The 19,787-nt window shown below is 34.7% G+C and overlaps 1 protein-coding gene and 1 pseudogene across 2 annotated transcripts in view; one reads left to right on the top strand and one right to left on the bottom strand.

The window, feature by feature from the left end:
• The window catches only part of LOC105084114 (olfactory receptor 2B2), a 120,660-nt gene that overhangs the window by 56,554 nt on the left and 44,319 nt on the right, over nt 1-19,787 (top strand). The gene's annotated exons all lie outside the window — the stretch shown is intronic.
• On the bottom strand, nt 1,658-4,308 carry LOC105084111 (olfactory receptor 2W3-like; annotated as a pseudogene).

Here is a 19,787-nt window from a genome sequence, read left to right as displayed (position 1 = left end):
TTTTGTCCTCAGAACAGCACAGTGGGAACATCATCAGCTCAGGTCCTCTAAAAACATTGCTATATCAGTAATCAGTTTATAGCAATACCTGTAAGACCCTCATAGTCAACAGTTACTTTTTGCCAGGGTTCTCTCCTGACCAGGGTCACAGAGGAGGGAGGAACATCTTACAACTACAACCCTTTCCTTTGCAGGTGACTTCTGATCTGATGCTTGTGTGTAGTATAGTTCAACTTTTCCCTGCCTTTTTATTATTGTAGTGTATTTGAAAACCTAATCTGGCAGACTCCAAGAACCAGCATGTATGGAAATATCTTGGGAATGTGGTTTGCTGGGAAGGTGGGATCTGTGTAAATGCAGAAATGTGAAGATGAGTGATTCCTGAATCAAAGGGATCAGGGGATGGCATCCCGGAGGTAACTGTAGGGCTGGACAGTTTTGCTCCTTTTTAAACAATCTATTCTATTGATTTACATTGTTTGGTGTATTTATTTTAGCCATCCTGAACTGAATGAAACCTATGAGATCTTTAAAAACTGCTGATTCTTCTGATGAGGTGACCATTTCTGAGGACAGTTTTAACTCCTTTTGAGAGTGGAGCCCTGCAGCTGTTGTACCTGTGGCTTCAGTCTCAATGAAGCACCCTGGACATTCCTAATGACTGGGCTATTTGAGATACTAATGATCAATGGGATGTTACTATCAGTTGTCAATCTCTTTCCCAGGAACCCACTCCTGATTCTGTGTTAGTAGGTTACAAATAGTGCTTACCAAGTATTTATTTTTTAATTTTTTTATTGATTTATAATCATTTTACAATGTTGTGTCAAATTCCAGTGTAGAGCACAATTTTTCAGTCATACATGAACATATATATATTAACTGAGACTTTTTTTCTCAGTAAGCTACCATAAGATCTTGTGTATATTTTCCTGTGCTATACAGTATAATCTTGTTTCCCTATTCTACCAAGTATTTTTAAGACCACATTTCAGGCATTTGGAAATTGTTTGTTAACCAGTCTTGCAAGATTCTCTTTGGAAAGTTACTATATTAATTTATCTACAGGAATGTGAACTCTGTTTTAGTATATTTGAAGGGAGCATCTTGGCCAACAATGTGTCATTTTTAGCATGAAATCAGTTGCTCTCTGGATTTACAACCTGTCTTGGAAAAATCATCTGATACTTCCCAAAGAATATTTCTTCTCATATTCCTTCATAGCATGTTACACTTTGACTTGCGTTTAGATTTAAATAACATATGCATTATGTTTTTGTTAAATCTTATATATTAATGTATTATTATACACACATAAACATATATACACACATTTACAAAGCATGCACTCCACATTCAGTCTATTGTAGGTCAATTTTTTAACTCTTTATGAAGATAAATAATGAAGGATATATGTTTCCTTTAGCTCTATACTACTTAGAAATTACATGCTTACAAATGATGTAATTCCAATGTTTTCTGAAATAAGTACTCTAAAAAATTCCTTCATGTCCCTTCCCAGTAAAAATCCCTGAATGAAACCACTGATCTGCTCTCTATAATCTTAGTCTTTTGATGATTTAGAAATTCATAAAATTAGAATCATAGGGTATTCATCCTTTAGTGTTTGACCTCTCATACAACAGAAAGGTTTTGAGGTTCTTCCATGCTGTTGCATATATCAATAGATTGTTCATTTTTATTGATGAATGGAACTACATTTTGTGACTTATCACATTTTTTCCATTGTAGATTTTTGCATTGTTGTTAGTTTTGTGCTACAATGAACAAAACCACTGTGAGACTACTCTTGCACAAACCTTTTTTCTGGACATTTGTTTTCATTTTTCTTAGGAAAAGATACAGCAGTGTAAATACTCTATCATAGAGGATGTATGTTTAACTTTCTAAAAAATAGCCAAACACTTTTTCAGAGTAATTGTATCACTCTATATTCCACAAGCGACACGTGAGGGTACCAGTTGCTCTGCATCTTTACTAATATTTGGTATTATCAGAGTTTCTGTTTTAATTTAGCCATTTTAGTGATTATGAAGTGGTATTTTGTGATGTTAATTTGCATATACATGAAGATGAAAACACTGAGCACGTTTTCATGTGTTTTTCGCTATGCATACATCTTATTTTGTGAAATGTCTGGTTTTAGCTTTGTGCTCACTCTTCACTAGATTGCTTGCCTTTTTATTATTGACTTGTACACATTCATTATATATTCTAGTCCAAATTTTTATATATATTGATTCATGGTTTTGTTGAATTTTAATTAGATGTGGTCAACTTGAAAAGGAGGAGAAAAGATGATTTGAAATGTCAAACAAATTATTATGAAAATTAAATTTTACCTATCATCCAGCTAATCATCAGTATCATATTTGGGGCTTTAATAGTACATATTCTCAAACTCCATCCCTGGCAGTTTTTATTGGGTAGGTAGGAATTTTTAAATTAATTTAAACATTTTACTTCAAGAATGATTTATTTCTATTAACTAAGTAAAAGAAATAACATTAGGAAAAGTCACTGTCACCTTACTTTCTGGACACAAACCTCTTCAGTGCACCCATTACATCCTTATTTCTCAGTGTGTAGATGACAGGGTTCAACATGGGAGTCACCAGGTTGTAGAAGAGGGTAAGGAATTTCCCTTGGTCCTGAGAAGAACTATTTCCTGGTTGCATATACATATAGATAATATTCCCATAAAACAAGGAGACTACAGTGAGATGGGACCCACACATGTTGAAAGCCTTCCTTCTTCCTGTGGCCGACTTAATCCTCAGCACTGCTAGGGCAATGTAGCTGTAAGAAATGAGGATAAGTGACGGGGCACCAGGACAATTATTACTGATAAGATGAAAACAGTGCTCTCCACAGCCACTGTGTTCACACAGGCAATTTTTATCAGAGCTGGCATCTCACATAGAAAATGTTTCACCATACATCTCCCCCATCATGGCAGCTTCATAGTCACTGGAGACATAACCAGGGAGTTGAGAAGCCCAACTCCCCAGGCCACAGACACCAACTTCCAGCAGAGCTGAGGGTGCATGAGGACAGACAAGTGGAGGGGCTTGCAGATTGCAGTGAAGCGGTCATAAGCCATGACTGCCAAGAGAACACATTCTGTGCCACCCAGTCCCAGGAACATGAAGAGCCGGATGGCACAACCCGTGTAACTGATAGTTTTGTCTGGGCTGCCTAAGTTGAAGAGTAGCTGGGGGATCGAACTGGTGGTAAAGCAGAGATCTAGGAAGGACAGGTTAGTGAGGAAGAAGTACATGGGTGTGTGGAGGCAGGGGTCCAGGCAGGAAACCAAGATAATGACAATATTGCCCACTAAAGTCACAAGGTAGAAGATGAGGACAAACACAAAGAGGATCTGCTCTAGCCTGGGTCTGTCTGAGAAACCCAACAAGATGAACTGTTCCTGGCAGCTCTGGTTGGTCATGACAGTGGATAATCAGCACACACCTGCAGGGAAGCAGATAGGAGTGCACCATGTTCTTAATGAAGCAGGCTAAGGAATCCATAGAATCAGGAGGCTTATACCAAGTGATCATGCAAAATAATACATAAAATTTCACTATTCTGTGTAGATACAGATTATATACTTTAGGAAGAATATCTCTTTTTATTGTCTTCTTTTTTGGATACAAAAAATTACAGATCATTGTACAATATTTGGAAAACACAAACATATGTAAAGGATAGGAAAAGATTACCCACATCCCAGAAACAATCACTACTGCAATATTGATTTATTTCTTTTCACTCTTTTCTTATGAGCATATGTAATTTAACACAACCTAAATAATGGTGTGTTTATACATTTTATATTCTAAATTTGCTTTCACAATTGTACATTGTGAAAATTTGCTTTGGTTTTAAAGTTCTACAAAAAATAATCATTAATATTTGCATAATATTGCTATAGCTGTGTCATCATTTTTCTAATCATTTCTCTGTAGTTAGTTATTAAGGATATTTCCAATATTTTAAAGGTCTTGCTAGAAAGATTATAAAAGTACCTGTTTTACTGCATTCTAACCAAGTATATTTTCCCCTAAATCTTTGGCAATTGTTTGGTTCCCCCCAAATCTCATATTGTTTAAATTTGATATTACCTATGAGGTTAATTAATTTTTTGATGTTTATTCATTTATTGCATTTGTGAAAACATTTGTCACTGAGATCATAGAAAAGTCTATCAATAGAACTCAAAAGTGACTCTTTGCATACCAGTGCAAATAAAGGTAAAGGCTGATTTTATTTATACTTATTGGAATTCACGGCCCCACCTTTCAATTTATACTTAACAATTGAATCCATAACAACATATGAATTCTTTTGTAAGTGATGTGATCCTTGTTTCTACTTTATCCTTTATATGAAGTTCTTATTTTCCCTACCTCCAACTATATTCTCACATAGTTCATAAAACTGAAATTTTATGTTCAATAAATTGAAATTTTATGAAGACACAATTATGGAGTTTTCAATGAATATTGTATTTTAACAATTTCTTCATTTTATGAATGATGTTCATAATTATATTTTTAACTGGATATAACTAAGGCAGACTTACAGCTTTTTAAATGACAAATTATAAAATAAATATAGTCGATATAAATAGAAACTTATATTTATATAAAATGATATAATAAAATTATAAATATGTAGATGATATAATTCCATTTATACCATTTATAAATTTATACGATTTATAAACTTTAATACATTGACAGAGAATACTATTATGTTGCCTTAAAAATATGCTGTTTTAATCTCCAAGAAAGAACTAATTGTCAAATTAGAAAAAAATCCAGGTAAATCAATTTTTCATATTTAAAAGCAATGTATCCATTCAAAAGTCATAAATGAATGCTTTTAAAAACTTTGATATGTAGAGGAAAAATCTCAAAATCCTGTCAGTAATTCCTCGAAGTAAAGATTCCCTTTGACTGCATTATATAATTGAAGAAGTAAAGGTTTTAGTTTCATTCAAATGTGTCAAAAGCACTTCCAAAATCAGACAGTTTAAAACACTCTAAGAGGATTTTATGACCTTATGTGTAACAGTAACAGGACATTTCTCAGCACCTCAAATTAATGAAGATGTTTCCTGTGCTGTATCTACAGACTATGGTGCTTGACTCAAAGACTTTTGCTCAATACTCTATGTATTGTCCCTTTAAATCATTACCTCCCAAGGCTGATGTGATTTACAGTTTTCAGTGCCACCTCTCCCTCAGGTGCTTAAAGGGCTTTGTGACTCTACCAGTTACCACTTCAAATAGTCACTGTAACTAGTTCCTACTATAACTAGTGAGCTTTTCTCACCAAATAAGTGTAATATGAGATCCAGGAGGGACAGGTGAGAGCGAAGGGATCACATCTCCATTGCCAGCTCTACACCAGTATTTCATACACACTGATATCTTTACACACCATTACACGTTTGTGAACTGCACACCATAAACTATGTTTTAGGTGTTAGTTATTATGATTATAAACCAGAAAAGACAGGTCTATGTTATACATGATCAAGAAGAGAACTGAAAAAGACAGTGCATTTTGAGTATAATTACTAGCAGTGTTATTACTAAAGACTAAACTGTTTTACTCAGTTTAAATTAATTAGAGTTGCATAGGTGGCCTGAGAAGAAAACTTGACTGGAAGTTATATTCTAAGTGATTTTAAAAGGCCTCTCCCAATATTGATACAACCTTAGATCAGAGAAGTCAAGATATGACCTTAGGAATAAGGATTACTGAAAATATTTATATTAATAAATCATTGCATATTCAACAAATATTTATCAAACTCCTATTACTTACCAAGCTCTGTATTGTATGTCAGAGATAAAAGATTTCTAAGATAGTAATTTACTTTATTGATTTGTAGTCTAGGGGAAGAAACAGACATTCATCAAAAACTCACACAAATTAATGTATAATGACTATCAATGATATTAAGCCCTTACTTATTGCCTAGCATTGTGCTAAGTATTTTCTTGGACTGTCTTATTTAATACTCACACCTGAATTTGAAGGTAGGCATTTAGTAACTTACTGAGGGTACACAGCTGGGAAGATGTAGGTGTGGAATTCAGATCCGTGTCTGACTCTCAAATCAAGTTTCTAAATACCACGGGGCTAAAACAGAAAGATAATGTATTTATTTATGACCCCAGTTGGATGCAGTTGAGTGCTCTGAATCCTTTAATCACTGATTTGTTCCCAATCAAATGAGAATGTCAAAGAACTCTATTTAGGATAAGTTAAGAATATGTCACCAAAATTCAGTTTTCTTAAACAAATTAAAAAAACAGTTATTAATTAGTTCAAAGTTTGCTGGATTTTAAGTAAAAAATAATAACTTCAAACATAACAATGTTACTGACAAAGTTATGCTAAAAATAGCCTTTTTGGGAAAAATTGATATTGTAAATACAACCTAAAACAATGATTGAAAAGATTATAATTGAAATTATTAGACAATCTGACATAATTTATTTTCTATAATCACAGAGTAAAAATAGATAAAATATGCAAAAAATCTAGATGCATTTTAAATATTTTAAATCAATAATTACAACCAGAAAATATATTATGTGGCATATGTGTATATACACACATGGATACTATTAGTCATTCTTCTATTGGTCACTCTTGTTTTTAAAATTTTTTAAATCTATTTTGTTTGTTTATTTCTTACTTCTTGAACATTACTTTTCATTAGGTGTTAGGTGGGTGGAAATGTGCTCAGACATATGGGGAGAACTGTGATTTTTCTCTTACTCAATTTTGCTAATCTGCTTCTTCTTTACCTGTTATTGGGCTTAGAGTTGTTAGAAACCTAAGGTCAATTTTGACAAAGCATGAGTTTACTGCTGACAAAAGCCAGGAGGTATACAATAGGAGGAGAAGTGGAAGGAAAGCAAAAAGTAGTTCTAAATGTGGTGAAGCAAGGTATAGAAGTTTGAGTATATCGTAAAAGTTACACAATCAACGGAAGGATGACAATAACAATAAACTGATAGTATCGGTAAAGCACCGACAACAGACACTAAAATTGGTAGATCAAGGAATCAATATATAAGTACACGCCTAGAATTAATAAATTGAACTTAAAGAGAAAGAGTTAAAAATTTCATCCTTGAAGTGTACAAACTGGTGTTGGAAGACACTATATAAAATTATTTTTGCTGTTATTGGCAGATCTTTTTGTACTTATTCTTGCTTTAACTTTTGCAAATATTATTTTGATTAAAATACATATTACATTTAAATACATAATACATTTAAAACAAAATTTACAATTTAGTTACTTAGAAAAATATAAACATAAAATATACAGCTCACAGTAGTATATTGGAACAATCGTCCAAATCATGGCTCTCCCCTTACCAGTCTTATGACCTTGGTCAAGATATTTAACTGCTCTGTTTTCAATTTCCTTTTCTGTGAAATAGAAATGGTAAAGTATACATCTCACAGAATTATTGTAAGGATGAAACTATATGTGTAATTATATTGGATACCATATTGAACTGTATTGTAACAATGATTTTCATTAACTTGATCTCTTTCTCTCTTTTTTATTCCATTAAGTCTCTTCTATTCCATTGTGAAATGGAATCCAAGAAAACATTTCAAAACTGATATGGACAAAAGTATTAAATGCTTCTAGTATGTCACACAAAGAAAATAACAATATCAAGAACAACTCGTATTACCAAGCACAAATCTTGAATGTTAGTACTTCTCATATTTTAGATCCAACTTACTTCAAATATTATTCTGATATCATCTTTACACTTGACTCAAATACCATTCATATGCTGATGCTTATCAATTAAATAGCTCTTAGATTTTTATTCTGAAATATAGATCTGCACATTCAACTTTTTCTGAATATCTTTACTTGAGTGACCAACAGATAATTGAGAAGGAGGCAGCAGTCTGGTAATCAGCCCAGACCCTGAAGCATGGTTTCACATCCCAGCAATGCTATTGAGTAGCTCAGAGACCTTGGACAATTTACTTAAACACTCTGTGCCCAATTTTATAACCTGTAAAATGGGCATAATAATAGTTCCTAATTCAAAGGGTTGTTTAAGGGGTTAAATAAATTAGCTTTCGACATGCTTATATTTTGGTAAAGACTTCAAGCAAAACATATGTATACTTTAAATTTGTTTGTTGAATTACATACCAGGACTTTCTCAGTCTGTCAGGCAAACTGACTCTGGACATGCCCAGGTACATCCCAAACCCAGGGACAACAAAGCTTCAGTTCTCATGTAGATTGTTAAGGCTATGGGAAATTGTTAGGCTCAGAAGACCAGACAAATTTAAAGAACTACTATGAAAATTTGGATATGAAATAGGTTCTGAAATTTAGGAACATGGGATGCAATGTGCTGATGGATGACTCTGCCTTGATGATGCTCTCCCACCGTTAATCTGTCTCCATGTTCTCACTTTTACAAAGGCAGCAAAGAATAGTAGGTAAGTCCATTTTGGGTAGATCAATCTTCATTTGAAGTAAGGCTCAGCCCTGGTTTGTAGCTATGTAACCTTAGGCAAGTTATATTCACATGAGTATCCTTAACTGTCCAGTGAGATGACAACAACAGCAACAATATCCCTTATCTGGGGTAAAGATAAAGAAGTTAATTTGTGAGATATTTATTATTCTGCCTAATATATCATATACCCAAAGATTTATTATTATCACAGAAGTTATATTCCTTGTAAGTGCTCCTGGCCACATGTGGCTCGAGAACTGCTGGGTTTTAGAGGGTTGCTTTGTTGTGTTTACATGCAGTATCTGTGGTTCTTCATCTCCAGTCACCAGTTTCATCAAAGCGGTATACTGGAACTAGAGCAGTGAAGCCCACTGTGTCATTTAAATAGAGTTAGTGAGTGAGTGGCCTTATTATAATTTTTGGGAGAAGAAAATGTCTGTTTCAAAGTCCCCTTTGTCTTATTTGCACTTTTATAGTCTTATTTTTTCTGTTACTATCTGTAAAAATTAATATTGCTTGTCTTTCTAATTTTTAAATTTCTTTTTCATTAATACTCTTCTCCTTATTTATAATTCATTCATGGTTTCCAGTCTAGTCTTTATTCAAAAGCTTTTGGCAGTTTAGTCAACTGTAGGTGTCCTACTTGTACAGAATGAAAGCTTGAGGTATATCTAGGAAAAAATAAAACATGAGTGTCTATCATATAACTGACACCATGCAAAATTCTGGGGATAATGTGACAATATATAGATGATCCTTGCCCTCATGGAGATTATAGTCCAAAGTGGAATTCAGAGAATAATATGGCAACTATAGTAGAGAGTGTGACATATAATGTGATTGGAAGGTGTATAGACATAGATGGGGTACTAACCTATAACTCAGGGAATGAGGGATGTGTTCTTGGAAGAAGTAGGACCTCAGGGTAAGAGCTTTAACATGAGAGGACTAGAGTCAAGAAAAAGAGTGTCACACGGGAGAAGTTGAAATAGCTTGGTATTGTGCAGTGTGATGAGGGAACGAAATTCACTCAGACTGGAGATATAATCAAGGCTAGTGTATGCTTGGTCTAGTAGTTCATGTTAAGGAGTTCTGTCTTTATGTTAAAAAAGAGAGTAGCATTGAGTTACATGACTGAGTTTGGATTTTAGAACTTACTCTGGCTGCTATGAATTAGACAAGAGCAATACTGGAAAGTGGGAGGCAACCATGAGATGGGCGCAGATCTCTAGATGAAAGATGTTTGTGATCTGCTACCCTGTGAAAGCTGCAGTAAAGAGAAGCCTACAGATAGATGGACGAGCGATGCTAGAGAGAATCTGCAGCACTGGGAGATTTATCAGAGGAGAGATGGGAGGATGGTGAAGCAGGGTCTTCAAGTTTATGTCTGTATGGTTGCACAGTTGCTTAATAAAGTAGAAACACAGAAGGAAAGGGGGGTACCTTTGAATTGGTGGTGATAACCAATTTAATTTGGGGGACAAGTGAATATGAAGTTTCTATAGAACCTCTTAGTGAAAAGGTCCATTAGGCAGATGGACATCTGCATCCTTTCCAACTTATCAAATCACTATTATTCCGATGAATATAATATATAAAAATTTACTTACCTGGGGGAAAAAAAGAACTTTTAGGAAATTTTCAATCTTTTTTTTTTTAAATTAAAATGATATCCATTTAGGTACAAATTAAGACAATATGACCCATAGAATGTTTTAAAGATTTGGGAAAGTATTTTACTAATTGGTTTATTTTATTTTGCATTTGCTTATGATTAGAGTCACTGATCACATGAGGTACATAAATTAAAATCTGTTTAAGAAGTTTAAGATCATCAATTTGTTCTTAAAACAGATTGATATGAAGATACAGTTACTAGTCCTTGTTTGGAGATAAGAATAGTGGCGTACAATAAAATCAGTAGACTCTCAATATCAAAGTAAGACCCTGATTCCACTTTAGCTTGAATTAATGAAATCTTAAACTGATAGAAACTTATCCAACGGGATAAAGCAGTTATTATTGATAGATTTTTCAAATGTCTGGAAGATTTTGTCTTTATATATCAAGTTTTCTTGAAGTATTCCAAGCTAAAAAATATTTTGAAACATGTTTTATACACATACGTTGTATCAATACACATGGATCATCTACAAATAGAATATTAGCATTATCTAAATAGTCAGAAAAAATAGAAAACTGATGAGTTTTAGTATAAGTATACATTTCTGACATCATAATTAAAAGCAGTTCATAGTTGTTATTATGTTCATAGTTCTTAATTGTGAATGTGTAGAATTCCTGAAGTTTGGGTAGAAGTTCTGTGTTGGAATCCACGAATCTGAAATTTATCTAGAATTTCATAAGCATGGATTTTTAGTACTTCATTAGTCTACATGAATTATACTTCTATGATTATCTATTATCAACTACATTAAAAGTTATACTCTAGTCCAGTATTTGCTTCCTTATGCAGTTGTCCCTACTGCCCTCTTTTTTCCTAGATATGTCAAAGGAAAATATAGCCATTAATAATACTATTAAGTATGACTGCCAATCATGTTTTTATGGTTAAGAGACAAGTAGATCAGGGTAAGAAAAAAATTTATTATCAGAAAAAAATTAAATAATTGAATTAAAACTTGCCTTCTCTTAAAGTATCCATGAGGAAATAATGTCAGGACTTACTTCTATTCTAATTCTTCTCCTCTCACTACTTTTCTTTCTTCTGAACATCAGTTTGAGTCCTTGGAAGCTGGTTAGTGGTCTCTGTTCCTGAGGATATTTGCCCGCTTGTGACTTTACTCTGAAACTTGCTTCCGAACTTGCACAGATAGAGCCTACCAGGAGGCCGATGTGAAAGGGCAACCACTCGCTAAGCAAGTGTATGGTTTACACCTACACTTTGACCCTTGACTTGATTCCTGTTAAATTGGTTCGCTTTCCATCCGGAGGCCCATGGTAGGCTTCAGCATATCCTACACCGGGAGTCTGAGATCAGAGCTTCAAACTCTTAAAGAACTATTCTGAAGTAATAAAGACCATTTATACTTTAAAATGTTACTGAACTCAGATTGGAGAACTAAAAATATTTTATTATCTTCTCTGAAGCCTGTGGGAATATATATTCCACTGAAGCAATTAGACAGGTTTGCTGTCCTGTCCAAAAAGGAAGAGCAGTGGGGCATGTGTAAGGAAACTAACATCTGTGCTTCCTTTAGACTTTGCGTCTGGGGGTGGAGGGGGTGGGGGCACTTGCTTTGATTGTGGATAAGGAGAAATGATAAGAGCTCTCCCTGAGCTCGTCTTTAAGGCTGAGGAGACTTAGGCAGGCCTGAGACCACTCTAAAAGAGTTAGTGTTCTTTTAGATGCCAGAAGTTTTTTTAAACTTTATTAGTTTTGTCATGATTTCAAATTTGTAGAAGAGTTGTAGGACTAGTACAAATAACTATTTCCTGAATCATTTGAGAGCAGTTTGCTCCCTCGAATACCTTAATGAATTTCCGGCAAATAAGGTCATTCTTCGATATAATCACAAATGACTATCAAAACGATGAACTTTGCATTTACATATTAGTGTCATCTAATTCACACACTCCATTCAAATTTTAAAAGCTGTACCAATAATATTGCTTATAGAAAAAGATCCGATCCAGGATCATGTATTGTGTAATTATTTCTCATGTCTCTTTAGTCTTCTTCAATCTGGAAAAATTCCTCAGTCTTTACTTGACTTCCATGACTTTGACACCTTTAGACAGTACAGAATAGTTATTTTATAAAATAACCCAAATTCCTCAATGTGGGTTTATCTGGTATTTTCTTAATAATTAGATAGGTTACACATCTTTGGCAGAAAAATCACAGAATTGATGCTGTGTTCTCATTTGCTCATATTAGGAAGGCAAATGATGTCAGTTTGGCCCATTACAGATGATAAGAACTTTGATCATTTGATTAAAGTAGGGTATTGCAGGTTTCTGCACTGTAAAGTTACTACTCTTTCTTACTGTAATTAAGAAGTATTTTGTGAGGTGGTAAAATGTAAATATCCCATTCCTCAGTAAATTTCCCCCGCTTACTTTAGCACTTATTGATGTTTCCTTGCTGAATTAATTATAAGTATGATTTTCTAATTCTGTCATTCTTTCTACAGTTACTAGTTGACATTCTACTACAAGGAAAAATCTTCTTCCTTCCTTCCTATGTAGATTCCTATTTATTCAATGGGTTGTAATATATTAATATCATTATTCATTTTGATGTTCAAATAATTCCAGTTTTGTTCAGTGAGAACTCCCTCAGCCTAGCTTCTATGTCCATTTTAAAGAAAGATTTTATTTTGAAAAAAATGTATATTTATAGTAGAGATGTAACATACACAGAGAAGATTCTTGTGTACCCTTTACCCAGCTTCCCCTAATATTAGCATTTTATATAGCCTCATGTCTGTGTCCTCTTGCTATTTCCCCATCATTCTTTGAACACTTCCTTGCTCTGTAGCACAAAATATCCAGGTTTATCTTATAGTTCCCTATCACAGCTCTAGATTCAGCCATTTCTCCAAGGGGTTCTGACATAAAACGATCAGTAGCAATTGCCTTCATTTTTTAAAATCAGCATCCTTTGCCCAGCTTCCAGATATATGCTAGTACCCAGAATAAGAAGAGACCATGGAACTAAAAAGAGACCAGTTCCCACTGAAGAAGGACACAGCATTCATATAAATTGAAGCTTTGTATTGGTCTTCAGTAACAGTTTCCCCGGTTCCTCCCTGAATGTCACTGCAGTTATGTACCAGAATGACCATGTACTGTGAAAGTGGGAATTTTCAGTTTTCAAGGATTTTTGGGTAGAGAGGGCCAAGATAACTTTGATACCAGCAAACACAAATACCGTCATGGACCCTCTGTCAGAAAGGAGCCACCTATGAACCAGTTGATGAATGAAGTCCTGGCCTAAGTTCATCTCAGAATGGATCTGTACTAGTTTTGCATTGTGGCTATAACAGATTACTACAAACTTAGTGGCTTAAAACACAACAAATTTATTAACTTAGAGTTTCATAGGTTAGATGTACAGCATAGGTTCATTGGGCTAAAATCAAAGTATCAGAAGGACTGCATTCCTTCTGGAGCTCTAGGGGGAATCTGTTTCCTTGCCTTTTCCATCTTCTAGAGACTGCCTGTATTCTTTGGCTTATCGCCCCCTTTCTTCACCAAAGCTAACATCTGGCTGAGTGTCTCTCATGTATCTTTCTGATTCTTCTCCTGTCATTGCAGCTATCTCTGATCACAACTGGGAAAGATTCTCTAGAGTAGGGTGATTTTGATACTAGTGTAATTAGATTGGGCCAGCCTGGATAATTCAGGATAATCTTCCTATCTCAAATTCCACATCCCTAATCACTTCTGCCGAGTTCCTTTTGTCACATAAGGTAACATATTCACAGATTCTATTGACATCTTTGGGGAGACATTATTGTATCGATCTCAGAGTTCACTGGGCCCGTGGATCCATGCAGTGTTCATATTCCCAGTCTGTGAGAGTATCTGGAAGGTATATATTTAGAAGATGACAAAGCTTTCCCATTGTGTCTTGGCTTGCTGACTAAGGCACATTGTGGTACAAAAGGCTAAATGGAGGTCCATTAAACTGCCTCAGCTACAATAGTGTATCAGAATCAAGAGCACTTCACAGGTGGAGTGGCAGATTAGTATCACCCTCAAACACTTAAATGTATAGAGATAGTGGTTTTCATCATATCCCCAGTTCATTCACCGGAAGGGCTCCTGCAAAAATCAGATGGATTGTGGTGGATGACAATAGCTTACTGAAACCTTCACCAAATGGTAGCACCATTGCAGCTGCTGTGACAGATATCTTTAATAGGACAAATCCACACACTCTGGTAGTTATTATGCACTGATCTCATTGATAGAAATGCATTCTTATCAATACCCATAAATGAGGACTCTCAGAGGCAGTTTGCATTCATTTGGTATAGATAACAGTATACACTCACAGTTTGCTTTAGGGCTATGTTAACTTCTTTGTTCTCATTGATGGTAGAGCCTGACAGGACTGTGGTCATCTGGACATTCTTAAGCATATGCTGTTCACCGTGCTGATGACATTATGTTAATCAGCCTGATGAGAAGGAAGTGGCAACTACTCTAGTTGCTCCTTAGGATACATGTAGTCCAGAGGGTGGGAGATAAACCTGCAAGATTCAGAGTTCTAGCATATCAATAACATTTTAAAGAGTCTAGTGGTCTGGGGCAAATAGGTAGTCCACATTCCTATATCATCTACTTTTGTTTCACCATTGCCTTTCTCTCAGCTTATACCAATACACTTATGGAGGGTTCACTAGGGCCACCTAAAACAAGAGGGAAACCCAGATCTGGTTAACAGATAAGTCAGCTTGGTATGTTGATGAGAGCCAAAAATGGGCTGCTGCTGTTATACACCCCTACTCAGGGGTATCCCAGCAAGATGCTAGTGAGTGGTGATCTTCCCAACGGGCAGAGATTCAGGCAGCCCATCTAGTCATACACTTCATATTAAGAAAATATGTCTGAGGTAAGTATCTACTATATTCCTGGGCAGGGTTGAATTGATTTGGCTGGTTTATCAAGAACCTGAAAAGAGTAAGATTGGAAATTTGAGGACAAGGAGGTCTGAAGAATAAATATGTGAATGAATCTATAAGAATGGCCGCACAGTGTATGCATCTTTGTATCAAATGTTAATGACCACCCAGGAAAGCATAAACTACAGATGAGGGGACGTATGCATGGGCCCAATAGGGGCCGCCTCTCACCAAGGTTGAATTAGTTATTGCAGCTACTAAACCTAAAAAATTTGGAAGAACACTTTAGAATAAATTTTGCATGAAAATAAAAATTGAAGTTACAATCTATGTGAAGTAGAAAGATAAACTATTACATATAAACATACATCTGTTACCTAGGGCCAAAGGGACTTTCAGGGGAAAATTTATACATTAAATCCTTTTGACAAGAACCAGCCAGAGGGAAAAAAAAAGGAACTGAAGTTTCAGTTCAAAATGGCAGAAAAAGAACAGAAAAATTTAATGAAAGAAGAAAGAAAGAATGGCAAAATTAATGAAGTAAAAGTAAAAGTGAAAAATAATCCATAGAATTAATATTTTCTGTTGAAAACATGCATGAAATAGACAGTTGGTTAATATGATCTTGAAAAAGGAATAAACTAGAATGAATGAAAATTAGACTGAAAGAATTTAAAAAAGGTACATAAAGATTATTAAAAAATTAGAGAATTGTTCAACTCTTTATCAATCAGCGAAGTCCTTGATTAACATGAACAATATTTCTTTTTTTAACAATATAACTTTTTTTATTGATTTATAATCATTTTACAATGTTGTGTCAAATTACAGTGTAGAGCATGGTTTTTCAGTTATACATGAACATATATGTAGTCATTGTCAAATTTTTTTCTCTGTGCGCTCCCATAAGATCTTGTGTATATTTCCCTGTGCTATACAGTATAATCTTGTTTATCTATTCTACAATTTTGAAATCCCGTCTATCCCTTCCCACCCTCCACCCCCTTGGCAACCACAAGTTTGTATTCTATGTCTATGATTCTGTTTCTGGTTTGTATTTATGCTTTGTTTGTTTGTTTTTAGATTCCACATATGAGCGATCTCATATGGTATTTTTCTTTCTCTTTCTGGCTTACTTCACTTAGAATGACATTCACCAGGAGCATCCATGTTGCTGCAAATGGTGTTAACAATATTTCTTTAAGCCATTTTGAGTTTATTTTTGTGCATGGTGTGAGGGAGTGTTCTAACTTCATTGATTTACATGTGGCTGTCCAGCTTTCCCAACACTACTTGTTAAAGAGACTGTCTTTTCTCCATTGCACATTCTTGCCTCCTTTATTGAAGATTAATTGACCGTAAGTGTGTGGGTTTATTTCTGGGCTCTCTATTCTGTTCCATTCATCCATATGTCTGTTTTTGTGCCAGTACCACGCTGTTTTGCTTACAGTAGCTTTGTAGTATTGTCTGAAGTCTGGGAGGGTTATTCCTTCAGCTTTGTTCTTTTTCTTCACTATTGCTTTGGCAATTCTGGGTCTTTTGTGATTCCATATAAATTTTAGGATTATTTGTTCTAGTTCTGTGAAAAATGTCATGGGTAGATTGATAGGGATCACATTAAATCTGTAGATAGCTTTGGGTAGTATGGCCGTTTTAACAATATTAATTCTTCCAATCAAAGAACATGGAATATCTTTCCATTTCTTTAAATTATCTATAATTTCCTTTATCAATGTTTTATAGCTCTTCACGTATAAGTCTTTCCCTTCATTGGTCAACTTTATTCGTAAGTATTTTTTTGAAGCAATTTTAAAAGGGATTGTTTTTTACTTTCCTTTTCTGTTATTTCATTGTTAGTATGAAGAAATACAATAGATTTCTGTATGTTAATCTTGTAACCAGCTACTTTGTTGACTTGTTTATCAGCTCTACTAGTGTTTGTGTGGCATCTTTAGGGTTTTCCATATATAGTATCATGTCATCCGCATATAGTGACAATTTTACCTCTTCCCTTCCAATTTGGATCACTTTTATTTTTATTTTTCTTCTTGTCTGATTGCTATGGCTGGGACTTTCAATAATATGTTGAACAGAAGTGGTAAGAGTAGGCATCTTTGTCTTGTTCCAGATTTTAGTGGGAAGGCTTTCAACTTTTCACCATTGAGTATTATTTTATTTTTTCCTCTAATGACTTTTTCTGGTTCTATTGTTAGAGTAGTGCTGGCCTCAAAAAATGAATTCAGAAGTATAAGTCTGTTTTAATTTTCTGGAAGAGTTTGTGTAGAATTGGTATTATTTCTTACCTAAACTTTGGTAGAATTCACCAGTGAAACCATAAAGTCCTGGAATTTTCTTTGTGAGAAGCTTTTTAAGGTGGTTTAGCTTTAAAATAAATTTCTTTAACAGATAAGGACTATTCAGAATCTTCTTGAATGAGTTTTTGATAGTATGTGTAATTCAAGAAATTTTCCTATTCTATAATAAGATTCTTTTACTATCTTAAAAAAATCTGTAGCATCTGTAGTGACATCACATCTCTCATACCTGATATTGGCAATTTGTGTCTTTTCCCCTTGATCAGATTAATTAACCTTTCTATGCCACAGTTTCCTCATCTGTAAAAATAACAAAAATAACAAGACCTAAATCATATATTTTTGTAAGAATTAACTAGTTTCATATATAAAGAGCTTAAAACAGTTCCTGGCATGTAGTATATTCATGATCATACATCATAGCTACTATTACTATTGCTGTTATGGCAAATTATAATTATTATTTATGTGTGGGTTTGTGTTTATTGTCTTTTCCCACACTGGTCTAGTGGTTCCAAGACAGCAGAAAACATGGTAATTGCATTCCACTGTGTTTTTAGCAGTATCTAATAAATTAACATTTGTTGAATTATTTAATTAACATTAAAATCATGAAATAATTTGGGCTTTTCAAAGTCAGTTAATAACTTGGAAGATAACATTTATGAAGTTATATGAATGAGGTGAAAAACTAGGGGTGATGAAAAGAATGAAAATTATGTATCACTTCTGAGTTTAAGAAGGAAAACCAGAAGTCCTTGAAGTTCATTCTTCCACCCTTCCATCGTTTCCCACTCCTGGGAGTAGCGATTGGTCGAGAGGCCCTCTGGAACCATGAACTAACACAATATACACAATATACTCCTTAGAGGCTTTAAGAGGAGAGGGAGGTCTATAAACTATTGGAAGTAAAAGGATAGTTTGTCTCACTCCCAAGGTATGTTTGTCAATGTTGGCAGAAAAGACATCCCAGGGAGCCACCACCTCTTATTTACTCAAACAACTCCTCTTTCCATGTCGCCTCCAACTGCCCATTTTCAAGATATTCTACACACAAATGCACACACACACATGTATAATACATATTTCCTTTTTTGTTGGACAAAAGGAAGCTTAACATCTATAATTCCTCATTTTTCATTATAATAGGACCATGTGGTCAAAATAAGAGGGCCCGGTAATAGATATATAACTCAACAACCAAGGACACAATAAACTAGAGAGAAGGCTATCGAAGGGAGCAAATAAAGGCACTGGGCTATCTTAAATAATGGAGGTATTTCTGCAGTAATCACAACAATTAATGAGGAACTGAGTAGGTTAGAGTCTTATTAATACTCCAGAACTCAGGAGGTAACCAAATGTTCATGTCATGTTTCCTTTATTTTCTTGAAGATGTCACCCAGGACCCAAGTTCCTGGGACTCCTCTCCTGAGCCCAAACTGACAAGTGTCTGTGGCCCAGGGCTGTTCTGTGGTGGTGGTGCATTTAGGGTGGGTTATTACTGGATCATTAATGGTATCACCTTTCATATTTGTTACTATATTCTCTGTTAAACCTGAGGGAAAATTAAGGCAGGGTCTAGAGTGTCTCTTCCAGAGGACTTGCAGAGGTCTGGTATTTTTATTCTTTTTCACAGAGCTGATACTACACTAATAAAGATAGTGTGGTATAAGCTTTCAGAAAGAAGACTTTCCTCAAAAATGTACAGTTCCTCAAAAAAGTAATATTTATTATTCCTCAGATAATTCAGAAAGTTTTTAGGGCTCAACGACTTCTGATGATTAATTTAGTCTGACTATATTCCTTCTACCTACCAAAAGCAGTTTCCCTAAAACTAATATAATATAATCAGGTTGGAATATTTGCTGTCAGTCAGTATCATGAGAGGCACTTATCATGGCTCAGTTTACAGAGTTTTTATGTTGAGAATTAAAATAGGAAAATTAAATTAGCTAAAGTCATTGCAAATAACATTAGCAAAATTTATAGACTTAAATACACAGACTTAAGTATATAGACTTAAAATATATAAGCTCAAAGTAAAAGTAATTTGACAATGCTTTTGAATCTTTCTGAAACCATTTTAGGGCAATTTAACCATTTGTTTATTTAGAGTTGTGACAACTTAAGGAGGAAGATCAAAATCTGAGAGTTATTTCTGTTTAGTTGGTGGAAGCTGTATGTTTCCTTAACCTAAGGATACATAAGTGGGGCTGCAGTCATCCTCCCTGTCTATGGCTGAGTCCACTGCCCTCCTCTCTGCCCACCACACATAAGACTGCCTCACTGGCACTCTTCTCAGTCATATATGCTTTCAA

The sequence above is a fragment of the Camelus bactrianus genome, chromosome 20 (genome assembly GCF_048773025.1).
Source record: "Camelus bactrianus isolate YW-2024 breed Bactrian camel chromosome 20, ASM4877302v1, whole genome shotgun sequence".
Classification (NCBI taxonomy): Eukaryota; Metazoa; Chordata; class Mammalia; order Artiodactyla; family Camelidae; genus Camelus; species Camelus bactrianus.
The sequence above is the reverse complement of the archived record's forward strand: the minus strand, read 5'-3'. Positions and strand labels throughout refer to the sequence as shown.